At 41.5% G+C, this 13,516-nt stretch overlaps 1 protein-coding gene and 1 pseudogene across 6 annotated transcripts in view; one reads left to right on the top strand and one right to left on the bottom strand.

Moving 5' to 3' along the window:
- The window catches only part of ARID3B (AT-rich interaction domain 3B), a 61,475-nt gene that overhangs the window by 34,979 nt on the left and 12,980 nt on the right, over window positions 1-13,516 (bottom strand). The gene's annotated exons all lie outside the window — the stretch shown is intronic.
- On the top strand, window positions 2,945-3,617 carry LOC100392344 (small ribosomal subunit protein eS8 pseudogene; annotated as a pseudogene).

The raw sequence follows: 13,516 nt of genomic DNA, 5'->3' as shown, positions 1-13,516 counted from the left end.
ATACCAGCCTCGCAACCTGGTGAGACCCCATCTCTACAAAAAATTCAAAAATTAGGCTGGGCGTGGTGGCTCACGCCTGTAATCCAAGCACTTTGGAGGCTAAGGCAGGCAGATCACCTGAGGTCGGGAGTTCAAAACCAGCCTGACCAACATGGTGAAACTCTGTCTTTAAATAAATAAATAATAAAAAAATAAAAATTCAAAAATTAGCCAGGTGTGGTGGTGTCTGTCTGTAGTCCAAGCTACTTGGGTGGCAGAGATAGGAGGATTGCTTGAGCCTGAAAGGAGGATGCAGTGAGCTATGATTGAACCACTGCACTCCAGCCTAGGTGACAGAGTGAGACCCTGTCTCAAAAAAAAAAAAGAAAAGATAGAAAAGAAAAAGAAAATCATTAGACTTCGAAGGAGCTGATCCGAAGCTCATGGATACCAACTAACTGCTCCAAACTATAATGAGACCAAAGCATTTGGGCTAACTGTGGCTGTTGATGTCTTTCTTTTCTTTTCTTTCTTTTTCTTCTTTCTCTCTCTTCCTTCCTTCCTTTCCTTCCTTCTTTCTTTCCTTCCCTCCCTCCCTTCCTTCTCTCTCTTCTTTCTTTGCTTTCCTTCCTTCTCTCCTTCCTTCCCTTCCTCCCTTCTTTCTTCCCTTCTCTCTTTCTCTTTCTTTCTGCAACAAAAAAACTACCTTATCATTGGCCAGGTCCATGACTCTGCAAGCACTACGTGTACCACACTTCTAACTACCCTACAGCTGGCCTGATTAATGACATTGTAATGTTAAAAATCCAATTCTCAGATCTTGTTATGAAGACAAGAAAAACACCCTTTACCCCATACAAGTTTTAACTGATTCCAGGAGGCAATGAGACATGCAGAAGGTGTAAGAGGGGAGGGGAGCCCCAGGAAGCAAAACAGATACTGTTATAAGCAACACTGTTGGACTACAAAACCCTCTTGATAAGATCAGGATTACTGCTCTTAACTAAATTGCTCAGGCCTTGGAGGCACTAGAGTTATAATTATCAGATGCACACCTTCCGTTGTCAGGTAACTTTAGCAGGAACCAGAAACAGCCTTCCCACCTCTTACTAGCAGCAGAGATCAATTCAAACTCAGTGGCTTGGAAAAAGAGCTACAGGACACTTTTCCGATTAAGCTGTAGAAAGGGGGCAGATCAGGGGAGGAAGAGAGGGCAGCGGTCTCACCTTTCCACTAGGCACAGAATCACTCCATGCAATGATCAAGAAGACTGTCCAGAAATAGGTACTCCTACAAAAGGAGGCAGAAAAACTCAAATGCAATGTTGGTGATGAGGACACCCTGATGCCAAGGCATGAACTGGCCCAGCCAAGTCCAAGTCTGAGAGCCACAGAGCTAAGTCCCAGCTCCTTTTCTCTGCAGAATCTGAGTTGGCAGCACTATGGCTTCCTCCAACCCTGGAGCTACCACATGAACTTCCACAATAGTTGCCGTCATCCATTCACACCACAGAGTTGCACAAAGTCAGAGCCAGAGAGCCCAACACAGGAATACTTCACTGGACTCGCAGGTGACGACAGAAAGGAAAGCAGACCTAAGAGGTTGAGAAACTTGCCCAGAAGTTTTGTAAAACTTCTTTCCCCCAGCCGGGTGCAGTGGTTCAAGCCTGTAATCCCAGCACTTTGGGAGGCCAAGGCAGGTGGATCACGAGGTCAAGAGATGGAGATCATCCTGGTCAACAAGGTGAAACCCCGTCTCTATTAAAAAATATAAAAATTAGCTGAGCATGGTGGTGCACGCCTGTGGTCCCAGCTACTTGGGAGGCTGAGGCAGGAGAATTGCTTGAACCCAGGAGGCGGAGGTTGCGGTGAGCTGAGATCGTGCCATTGCACTCCAGTCTGGGTAACAACAGCGAAACTCCAATCTCAAAAAAAAAAAAAAACTTATTTCCCCCTTCCCCCAAATTACGTATTTTAAATGCACAGGAAGAACAACATTTTTAAAAATTGCTATCATAAGTTACTTTATAAAATTTTAAAAATCCCTCCTTTATTTTCAAATTTGGGATTCCATAAGTTTGGGTGTCCTCAGGCAGAACGTGGTCACGGTTTGGGTTTAGAAGTCAGCCCCATTCACAGATTTTCGGAGCTTCTCCTAAGGCTTCCTCCATGTTCACACCCCCATCTCAGGGGTGCTACTATGGTGTACACATTCCTTCTCTGATGACAGCTGTCCCCGTGCCACCTGCCACCTCTACCAGGCTGTGAGGCTCTCTCACACAAGGATAGTGACTGACTCCTCTGTGAGGCTGTTGCATCAAGCATAGGGCCTGACAGATGGTCCAGGCTCAAATGAGTGTTGATACCTGAAGAACAAGCCAACAACAATAAACTTAGGAGACTCAGCACAAGCTAAGTGAGGAATCTGGGGGGAAATCAGAACACACTTAAAAGAAGGTGGGCCGCTAGTTCTCAATGGCAACCCTAGAGAAGGGTTCTAGAAGGCAATGTAAGTTATTTCCTAAAGACAGCAGCTTAATTTTTGGGCCCTAGAGGTAAACATAAGAATTTGCATTTAAAAAAAGGGGGCCCATCATTCATATGTAAAATTTGAAGCAAAGCTTCAAAAAATGATAATTTCAGTGACAACAAGGGTTGGTAAAATGGGATCTCCCGAATTCCCATAATGAAAATATAAAATAGCATGACCTTTCTGGAAAGTCACTTGCCTTAAAATGCCTATCACAATAACAGCGGCAGCAGCAATGACTAATAATTGAGTACAAATACTCCTCAACTTATGGTGGAGACCAGGCGAGGTGGTTCGTGCCTGTAATCCCAGCACTTTGGGAGGCCATATGAGAGGACTACTAGAGACTGGGAGTTCCAGGCTGCAGTGAGCAGCAATCACACCACTGCACTCCCACCTGGGCAAGAGTGAGACCCTCTCTCAAAAAAACAAAACAGCTCTTTCCAGCCAGCGCCGAGCGATGGGCATCTCTCGGGACAACTGGCACAAGCGCCGCGAGACCGGGGGCAAGAGAAAGCCCTACCACAAGAAGCGGAAGTATGAGTTGGGGCGCCCAGCTGCCAACACCAAGATTGGCCCCCGCCGCATCCACACAGTCCGTGTGCGGGGCGGTAACAAGAAATACCGTGCCCTGAGGCTGGACGTGGGAAATTTCTCCTGGGGCTCAGAGTGTTGTACTCGAAAAACAAGGATCATTGATGTTGTCTATAATGCATCTAATAACGAGCTGGTCCGTACCAAGACCCTGGTGAAGAATTGCATTGTGCTCATCGACAGCATGCCATACCGACAGTGGTACGAGTCCCACTATGCGCTGCCCCTGGGCCGCAAGAAGGGAGCCAAGCTGACTCCTGAGGAAGAAGAGATTTTAAACAAAAAAACGATCTTAAAAAAATCCAGAAGAAATACGACGAAAGGAGAAAGAATGCCAAAATCAGCAGTCTACTGGAGGGGCAGTTCCAGTAGGGCAAGCTTCTTGCATGCATCGCTTCAAGGCCGGGACAGTGTGGCCGAGCAGATGGCTATGTGCTAGAGGGCAAAGAGTTGGAGTTGTATCTTAGGAAAATCAAGGCCCGGAAAGGCAAATAAATCCTTGTTTTCTCTCTTCACCCATGTAATAAAGGTGTTTATTGTTCTGTTCACAAAAAAAAAAAACAAAACAAAAAAACACTTATAATGGTGTTAACAACCCAATATACTCATCAGAAGTTGAAAATATTGGGCCAAGCATGGTGGCTCACGCCTGTAATCCCAGCACTTTGGGAGGCCAAGATGGGCAGATCATCTGAGGTCAGAAGTTCGAGACTAGCCTGGCCAACATGGTGAAACCCTGTCTCTACCAAAAATACAAAATTAGCCGGGCGTGGTGGCACACGCCTGTAATCCCAGCTACTTGGGAGGTAGAGGCAGGAGAATTGCTTCAACCTGGGAGGCAGAGGTTGCAGTGAGCTGAGATCGCACCATTGCACTCCAGCCCGGGCAACAGAGCGGGACTCCATCTCAAAAAAAAAAAAAAAAAAAGAAAAGAAAATATCGTTGTCGGAAATGCATTTAATACACCTAGCCTAGTGAACATCATAGCTTAACCTAGCCTACTTGGATTTTTTTTTTTTTTTTTTTTTTTTGAGACAAAGTCTTGCTCTGTCAACCCTGGCTGGAGTGCAATCTAGCCTACCTTAAACGTGCTCAGAACACATGCATTAGCCTACAATTAGGCAAAATCATTTAATACAAAGCCTATTTTATAATAATGTGTTGAGTATCTTGTAATTTACTGAATACTATAATGTAAGAAGAAAGCCAGAATAGTTGGATGGGCACCTGAAGTAGTTTCTACTGAGTGTGTATCGCTTTTGTAGCACCATAAGGTTGAAAAACAGTGAGCTGAACCATCTTAAGTCAGCGAGAGTCTGTGCTAACTACCTGCCAGGCAGGATTCCAGCATTTCATATGGATTGACAACCCTCAGCACAGTGCTCTGAAGTGAGTATGATACTAACCCCCTACTCTTCAGATTAGAAAACAAGGCACAGCAAGTTGAGTGACTTGGTTACAAAGTAACCAAATGGTGCAGCTGAGACTCAACTGCAAGGCAGGGCAATTCAAGTCCCTGCTTATTACTGCCTCACTTTCTTAAGTCTCCTCCTGATCTTGTAATTCTGGTCTGTGACTCTAGCCTAAGGAAATAACTAGAAATACAGTACAATTTTATTTATAAGAGTAAAAAATTAAAAGCAGTCTAAATGTCTGACATTAAGGGAATAGGCAACACATGAAGGCGCTATCCACGTGATAAAACATTATGCAGCCATTAAAAACAGCAACACTCTTTAAACACATTTGATTCCTATTCATTCTATTAATCCTTCTCATTCGTTCTAGAGGTAGGAAAGGTCTATGATGAAAAATACAACCACAAAGTATTAAGAATAGAGAAGAATACTTTCTGTAAAGAGGGAAAGGCCTTCTCAAGTATGACAGAAACCATAAAGAGAAAAATCAGTAAGTTTAGCCACATCAAAAATTTAAACTCCTATCTGATGAAAGAAGCACATATCAAGACAAACTATGGGCTGGGCACGGTGGGTCGCACCTACAGTCCCAGCACTTTGGGAGGCTGAGGCACAAGGATTGCTTGAGCCCAGGAGTTTGAGACCAGCCTGGGCCACAAAGCATGACCCTATCTCTACAAATTAAAAAAAAAAAAAAAAAAAGACAAAGGGCTGGGTGCAGTGGCTCATGACTGTAACCCCAGCACTTTGGGAGGCTGAGGTAGGCGGATCATGAGGTCAGGAGTTCCAGACTAGCTGGGCCAATATGGTGAAACCCTATCTCTACTAAAAATATAAAAATTAGAAGGCATGGTGGCACACGCCTGCAGTCCCAGCTACTCAGGAGGCTGAGGCAGAAGAATCACTTGAACCCAGAGGTGGCAGTGAGCGGAGATCGCGCCAGCCTGGCTGACAGAAAGAGACCCCATCTCAAAAGATAAAATAAAATAAAATTTAAAAAGACAAACTATAAAAAATATTTGAAACACACATAAAGACAAGGGCCTATGCAAAAGGCTATTAAAAGGTAAGAAAAAGATAAACAGAACCGAAAATGGGCATAGGCTATAAAGCAATTCATAAAGCAGATACAAAAGGCAAATAAACATATGAAGAGAGAGCAAAACTAAAAGGACTGATAATAACCAATGTTGGCAAGGGTTTGGGAAAATATATTACCAGCAGCAAAGTAGAGTAATATATTTGAGGGTGATTTAACAGTATCTATTGAAAAGCTAATATATACATATACCCCTAATCAACATCTGTAATAATCTAACCCACCATAAAAATACATATACCAGGGCATAGGGTTACACACACCACACACACATACACAAGTACATTCACACTCACATGTCCTGTGACTGCATGCTTTAGTCAGTAAATACACAGAAACAGTCCCAGAAGCTGTTTCACTCCTACTTGCGGGGTGTAAGGACACAGGAAAGGCAACAGGACATCATGGTACTTTTTTAACTCCCAATTTTTACTCTGCATTTTTCTATATTGTTTCAACTTCCATGAGCACAGATTCATACCACTTACGTGATTTTAAATAAATAATTATAAAAACACGAAAAAATACATCTCCATGAACACTCATGGAGGACTGCCAGGGCAGTGAGTACAAAAGCAAGTGGTAGAACAATATGCAGAACAGACAAAATACACTTGTGAAAAGAAAAAGCTCCAAAAAGGTGTGGACCGCACTGTTAACCATTGCACCCGAAGAGCTAGACTTGTATTTCAGACATTTCCATATTGCTAAAATTATTTGAGTTACTATTACTTCTGTAATGTATTTTGAAAACTAAAATATTTTAAAATAATACTTTCAATTGTTCATGGCCTATTAGGTGATAAAAGCTAAGCACAAAATTGTAGATAATTGTTTTTCTTTCGAGACACAGTCTTGTTCTGTTGCTCAGGCTGGAGTACAGTGGCACAACTGTGGTTCACTGCAACCTCCACCTCCCAGGTTCAAGAGGTTCTCCTGCCTCAGCTTCCTGGGTAGCCAGGATTACAGGTGTGTGCCACCACTCCGGCTAATTTCTGTGGTTGTTTTTTACAGTAGAGACAGGGTTTCATCATGTTGCCCAGGCTGGTCTCGAACTCCTGGGGTCAAGCGATCCACCTGCCTTGGACTTCCAAAGTGCTGGGGTTACAGGTGTGAGCCACTGCACCCAGCCTGTATATATAATTTAAAACTATATCTAAGGTAGGCATTTTTCTCCTAAGTTATGTGGTTGTAGCGATTACATTTTCTTCCTTAACAAATTTTTATGTTTTTCATGTTTTCTAAAATAAGCTTGCATTACCTTGACAATCAGGAAAAATAAGTAAGTCATTTGTAGAGTCATAAAACCACTGAAAAGAGATTATTTTTCTCCTGTTCTATCTGGAAGAGAGAAAGAGAATATGGAGCTAGAAGTCAGACCACCTGGGTTCACTGCCAGCTTTCCAAATGTGAGACCACAAGCTTCCCACTTTACCTTTTTTCTCATCTGTAAAGAAAACAAACACTTAAAGGGGATAATATCAGGGCCTGCCTCACACAATGAAATGAAATAAGGTACCTGGCACAGAAGAGGTCCAAAAGCCTTAGCAATTAAAAAACAAAGGCAAGAAAACAAACAAACAAAACTGTGAGTGAGGCTAGTCTGATGTGAAAGAACTCCACTATCTCCCTCCCTCCTTCCCCAAAGAAAACCTCAAAAAGAAAAGCTGGATAACATTTAACACCCTACCCCTTGCACACATAGCTGAGCTTGAAACCCAGAAAGCAAGCAGAGTCCACAGTAGCAGAAACAAAATGGTAGCAATCAGTGAGCATGTGTCAAAACTGAAGGGCTCAAGGGAGAACGTGACCTGAATAGGGTTCTTAAGAGCTGAGTGCTGAACTGGGAGCTGGAGATTGAATCAAACCCAAGAGAAGGGAGTCCAGGCTGCAGGCCCCTGCATGCCAGGAACCAGAACTGAAATAACTGGATAAAGCCAGAGGCCATGAGAGACCACCACATTCACTACCCACCATGAACTGGGCCTTAAAAAACTGCCCAGCAGCCTAGCAAAGCAGCAAGGAACCTTGCCATCTGGCAGGGGACTCATACTGGGGGACTCTCACCAGGCGCAAATGCAGGCTTCAAATTCACACTACCCAAACCAATGCAACCAGGTAAACTTGTGCAGTCCCAGCAGAAGGAAAAACAAAACTCCTCTTAGGAATGCTTCCACTATCCAAGGCACATGGGACTCCTACAGAAGCAAATCCCCATTCTAAACGAATTTACACGGAAAAAAACAAAAACAAAAAAACAAACCACTTCAAGAGGAATAAACCATCATAAGGGAGAGTAACATGACACAGGAAGAACCTGCACCCCAGGAATTAGAGGTAAGAATAGAATCTAAAAGAATCTTTAAAATAAGCATGTTTAAAAAGAATGGCAGACTGTTGATACTTGTTGAAAGCTGATTAAAGAACACAGATGGTTCATTACCATTCTTTTTTTGTATGTATGAAATTTCCATAAGTGAGTTTTAGCAGTTCCAAAATATAAAGTTTTAAAAAGTCAAAGATGTTCAAAGAGCTAAAGGAACAGAAACCATAAAGAAAGAACAGGTAAATTTTTAAATGCCAAAAAATTTATAAACAAACACAATAATTAAGACAAACCATTTTTAAAGAGCTATAAAGTAGAACAGACAAAGCTGGAGAGAATTAGAAATTAGAAAATTAAATGTGAAAATAATCCAGAATGCAAGAGAATGACATAAATAGGTAAGATTTTAAAAGAAAAGATGCATAAAAGACTGAATGAGAAGGTTCAAATACCTCTATTAGAATACTGGTTAAGAAAAAACAGTAATCAAGAAAAAAAAAGATACAAATCAGATGGAAGAAGGAGACAGAGACCCAAGTGGAATAAAAGTCCAAACCTAGACTACTATAGTGGAAGTGTAGAATAGCAGAGTCAAAAAGAAAAAAGCTACAAGAGAAAAAAGATCCTCCCTACTCCCCTGGACACGACCATATTGAAATCAGGCCAATTAATAACCTTGCGATGGCCTCTAAGTATTCAAGTGAAAGAAACAGTTGTAAGTCTCTCACTTTAAAATCAAAGCTAGAAAAAGATTAACAGATTGACACTAGATTTCTCAACAACAAAAACACTTGCTAGGAGACAATGAAATCTTTTTTTTTTCTTTTTTTTAACTTCTTTTTATTTATTTATTTTTTTATTATTATTTTTTTTCCAATGGGAGGGAGGGATTGGGGGAGTCTACTTTTTTCTTTTTTTTAAATTTATTTATTTATTTTAACAATGAAATCTTATCATTAAAGGTGCAGAGAAAAATAATGCTCAACCTAGATTCTAAGGCTATGAGCAACTGTACAAAATAAAAAAAGATTTTTTTTTTAAAGTTTCAAACATACCACAATTTTTTTTTTTTGTTTGAGACAGGGTCTCAGTCTGTCATCCAGGCTGGAGTACATGGCACCATCATACCTCACTGCAGCCTCCATCTCTCAGGCTCAAGTTACCCTCCTGTCTCAGCTTCCCAAGTAGCTGGGACTACAGGTGTGTAACACCCTATCTGGTTAATTTTTTTGTTTTTTGGTAGAGTCAGGGTTTCATCATGTTGTCCAGACTAGTCTCGAGCTCCTGGGTTCAAGCAATCCACCTGCCTTGGCCTCCCAAAGTGCTGGGATTACAGGTATGAGTCACCATGCCTGGCCTAAGACTTTCATTACACAGAAGTTTCTAGTAAAAAAAAAGTCAGTAAATAAAGAAAAAGGAGGCCTGGGCACGGTGGCTCATGTGTGTAATTACAGCACTTTGGGAGGCCGAGGCAGGTAGATCTTGAGGTCTGGAGTTTGAGACCAGCCTGGTCAATATGGTGAAACCCATCTCTACTAAAAATACAAAAATTAGCTGGGCATGGTGGCACATGCCTGCAGTCCCAGCTACTAGGGAGGCTGAGGCAGGAGAATCACTTGAACCCAGGAGGTGAAGGTTGCAGTGAGCCAAGATAGTGCCACTGCATTCCAGCCTCAGCAACAGAGTGAGATTCCATCTCAAAAAAAAAAAAAAAAAAAGAAAAGAAAGAAAAAGGATTGAGCCCCGAGGGAATGAGTGTGATACAAGTAATGGTAAACAAAAATGGATAAACTTGGTAAGTCTAAATAAATGATGACTGCTAGGGGGAAAAAAACTAATTTAAACAAATGAGAACTAAAATACTGGCCACTATAAATGGTAAAATGGGACTGGAGAAGTAGATGTTAAAAACTAGAATTTCTAGCTGGGCACGGTGGCTGACACCTGTAAACCCAGCACTTTGGGAGGCTGAGGTGGGAGGATCACGAGGTCAGGAGATGGAGACTATCCTAGCCAACAAGGTGAAACTCATCTTTTTTTTTTTTCCTTTCCTCCCCCACCACTGTGAAACCCATCCTTAACAAAAATACAAAAATTAGCCAGGTATGGTGGCATGTGCCTATGATCCCAGCTACTTGGGAAGCTGAGGCAGGAGAATCACTTGAACCTGGGAGGCAGAGGTTGCAGTGAGCAGGGATGGCGCCACTGCACTCCAGCCTGGCGACAGAGCGAGATTCCATCTCAAAAAACAAAAAAACTAGAATTTCTAAGGTACCAATGTTTGAAAGCACAGCACACCTTGTTTCCAACAGCATGTGCTCAATTCATGCCTCTGTGTCATGTATTGGTAATTCTCCTATTTCACACTTTAAGTATTCAACTAAAAGAATGAGTTGTATGTCTCTCACTTTCAATCAAAAGCTAGAAATGATTAAGCTTAGTGAGGAAGGAATGTTGAAAGCCCAGACACGTTGAAAACTAGGCCTCTTATGTCATACAGGTAGGCAAGTTATGAATGCAAAGGATGAGTTCTTAAAGGAAATTAAAAGCAAAACAGGGGGCCGGATGCGGTGGCTCACACCTGTAATCCAAGGAGGGCAGATCATAAGGTCAGGAGTTTGAGACCAGCCTGGCCAGTGTGGTGAAACCCATTCTCTAATAAAAATACAAAAATTAGCCAGGTATGGTGGCATGTTCCCGTATTCCTGGCTATTCAGGAGGATGAGGCAGGATAATTGCTTGAACCCAGGAGGCGGAGGTTGCAGTGATCCAAGATTACGCCACTGCACTCCAGCTTGGGCAACAGAGCGAGATTCTGTCTCAAAAAAAAAAAAAAGAAAGAAAGAAAGAAAGAAAAAAACAAAGCAAAACAGCATTATTACTGACATGGAAAATGTTTTCATGGCTTAGATAAAAGATAAAAGATGACACCAGTAACAACATTTCCTTACACCAAAGCCTAACCCAGAGCAAGGCCCTAACTCTCTTTAATTTTATGAAGGCTGAGAGGAAGTATGATGCAGAAGAAAAGTTTGAAGCTAGAAGAGGTTGATTCATGAGGTTTAAGGAAAGAAATCATTTCCCTAACATAAAAATACAAGCTGAGGCAGCAAGTACTGACATAGAAACTGCAGCAAGTTATCCAGAAGATCTAGCCAAGATCATTGATGAAGGTCGCTACACTAAAAACAGATTTTCAATTTGTAGATAAAACAGCCTTATTTAAAAGAAGATGCCATCTAGGACTTTCATAGCTAGAGAGAAGTCAATGCCAAGCTTTAAAGCTTCAAAGAACAGAGTGACTCTCTTGTTTAGGGCCTCATGCAGCTGGTGACTTTAAATTGTGGCCAATACTTGTTTATTATTCCAAAAATCCTAGGGCCCTTAAGAATTATCCTAAATCTACCTAGGCTGTCGTCTGCAAATAGAACAAAGCCTGGATGACAGCACATCTGCTTACAGCATGATTTACTGAATATTTGAAACTCACTGTTGAGACCTACTGCTTAGAAAAAGGATTCTTTTCAAAATATTTCTAACCATTGACAAGGTACTTGATCACCCAAGAGCTCTGATGGTAATGTACAAGGAAGTGAATGTTGTTTTCATGCCTGCTAACACTACATCCATTCTGCAGCCTATGGGTCAAGGAGTAATTTCAACTTTAAAGGCTGAACTTTCAAATTACTTAAGAAATACATTTCCCAAGGCTACAGCTGCCATAGACAGTGATTCCTCTGATGGATCTGGGCAAAGCACATTTGAAACCTTCTGGAAAGGATTCACTGTTGCCATTAAGAATAATTCATGATTCGTGGGAGGAGGTCAAAATAGCAACTGGGGCTGGGTGCAGTGGCTCATGCCTATAATCCTAGCACTTTGGGAGGCTAAGGTGGGAGAATCTAGAGGTCAGAAGTTCCAGACCAGCTTGGCCAACATGGTGAAGCCTGGTCTCTACTAAAGATACAAAAAGATACAAGCAGAGCAACCCCAAGGCACATAATCGTTAGATTCACCAGGATTGAAATGAAGGAAAAAATGCTAAGGGCCGCCAGAGAGAAAGGTCAGGTTACCCACAAAGGGAAGCCTATCTTACAGCAGAAGCCTGACTTACAGCAGATCTCTCAGCAGAAACCCTACAAGCCAGAAGAGAGTGGGGGGCCAATATTCAACATCCTTAAAGAAAAGAACTTTCAGCCCAGAATTTCATATCCAGCCAAACTAAGCTTCACAACTGAAGGAAAAATAAATTTTTTTATGACAAGCAAGTACTCAGAGATTTTATTACCACCAGGCCTGCTTTACAAGAGCTTCTGAAAGAAGCATTACACATAGAAAGGAACAACCAGTATTAGCCTTTCCAAAAATATACCAAAAAGTAAAGAGCATCAACATAATGAAGAATTTACATCAACAAATGGACAAAACAGCCAGCTAACATCAAATGGCAGTAATCCTAAATTTAAATTGACTAAATCCCTTAATCAAAAGATACAGCCAAAACCCAACAGTATGCTGCCTCCAGACCCATTTCATATGCAAGGATACACAAAGACTCAAAACAAAGGGATTGAGAAAGATTTACCAACCAAATGGAGAGCAAAAATAAATAAATAAATAAAAAGCAGGAATTGCAATTCTCACCTCTGATAAAATAGATTTTAAAGCAACAAAGATAAAATGGTAAAAGGATCAATGCAACAAGTAGAGCTTATTTAAGAGTAGATCTTAAATATATAAGTACACAATACAGGAACACCCAGATACATAAGACCTATAAAGAGACTTAGACTCCCACACAATAATAGTGGGACACTTCAACATCAATATTAGATAGATCAATGAGACAGAAAATTAATAAGGCTATCCAGGACTTGAACTCAGATCCGGAACAAGTAAACTTAATAAACATTTATAGAATTCTCCACTTTAAATAAATAAAATATACATTCTTATCAGTATCACATCACACCTACTCATAGGTTTAAACAAAATATTGATTGGCCATTATTAAGCACAATTATTGGCATAAGAGGTTTCAATACCCATTTTTAGAATAAAACAATATTCCTGTTCTCTCTCCCTCTTTTTCTTCCTCTGTCTTCCTCTCCCTCATCCTTTTTTTCTCTCTCCTTCAAAAAAAAAATAAATAAATAAAAATAAAGATATAAAAAGTTAGCCGGGCGTGGTGGTGCATGCCTGTAATCCCAAATACTCAGGATGCTGAGGCAGAATTGCTTGAATTCAGGAGGCAGAGGTTGCAGTGAGCTGAGATTGCATCATTGCACTCCAGCCTGGATGACAGGGCGAGACTGTCTCAAAAAAAAAATAGCAATCAGGAATAGTGGCTTATGCCTGTAGTCACAGCACTTTGGAAGGCTGAGGCAGGAGGGTCACTGAAGCCGGGGATTTGAGACCAGTTTAGGCAATACAGTAAGACCCTGTTTCTACAAAAAAATTTGAAAATTAGCTGGGCATGATGGCACATGCCTGTGGCCCCAAGCTACTCAAGAGGCTGAGGTGGGAGGATCACTTGAGCCCAAGAGGTTGAGGCTGCAGTGAGCTGTGACT

Source organism: Callithrix jacchus, chromosome 8 (assembly GCF_049354715.1).
Source record: "Callithrix jacchus isolate 240 chromosome 8, calJac240_pri, whole genome shotgun sequence".
In the NCBI taxonomy this organism is placed as follows: domain Eukaryota; kingdom Metazoa; phylum Chordata; class Mammalia; order Primates; family Cebidae; genus Callithrix; species Callithrix jacchus.
This window is presented reverse-complemented; position numbering and strand designations above follow the sequence as displayed.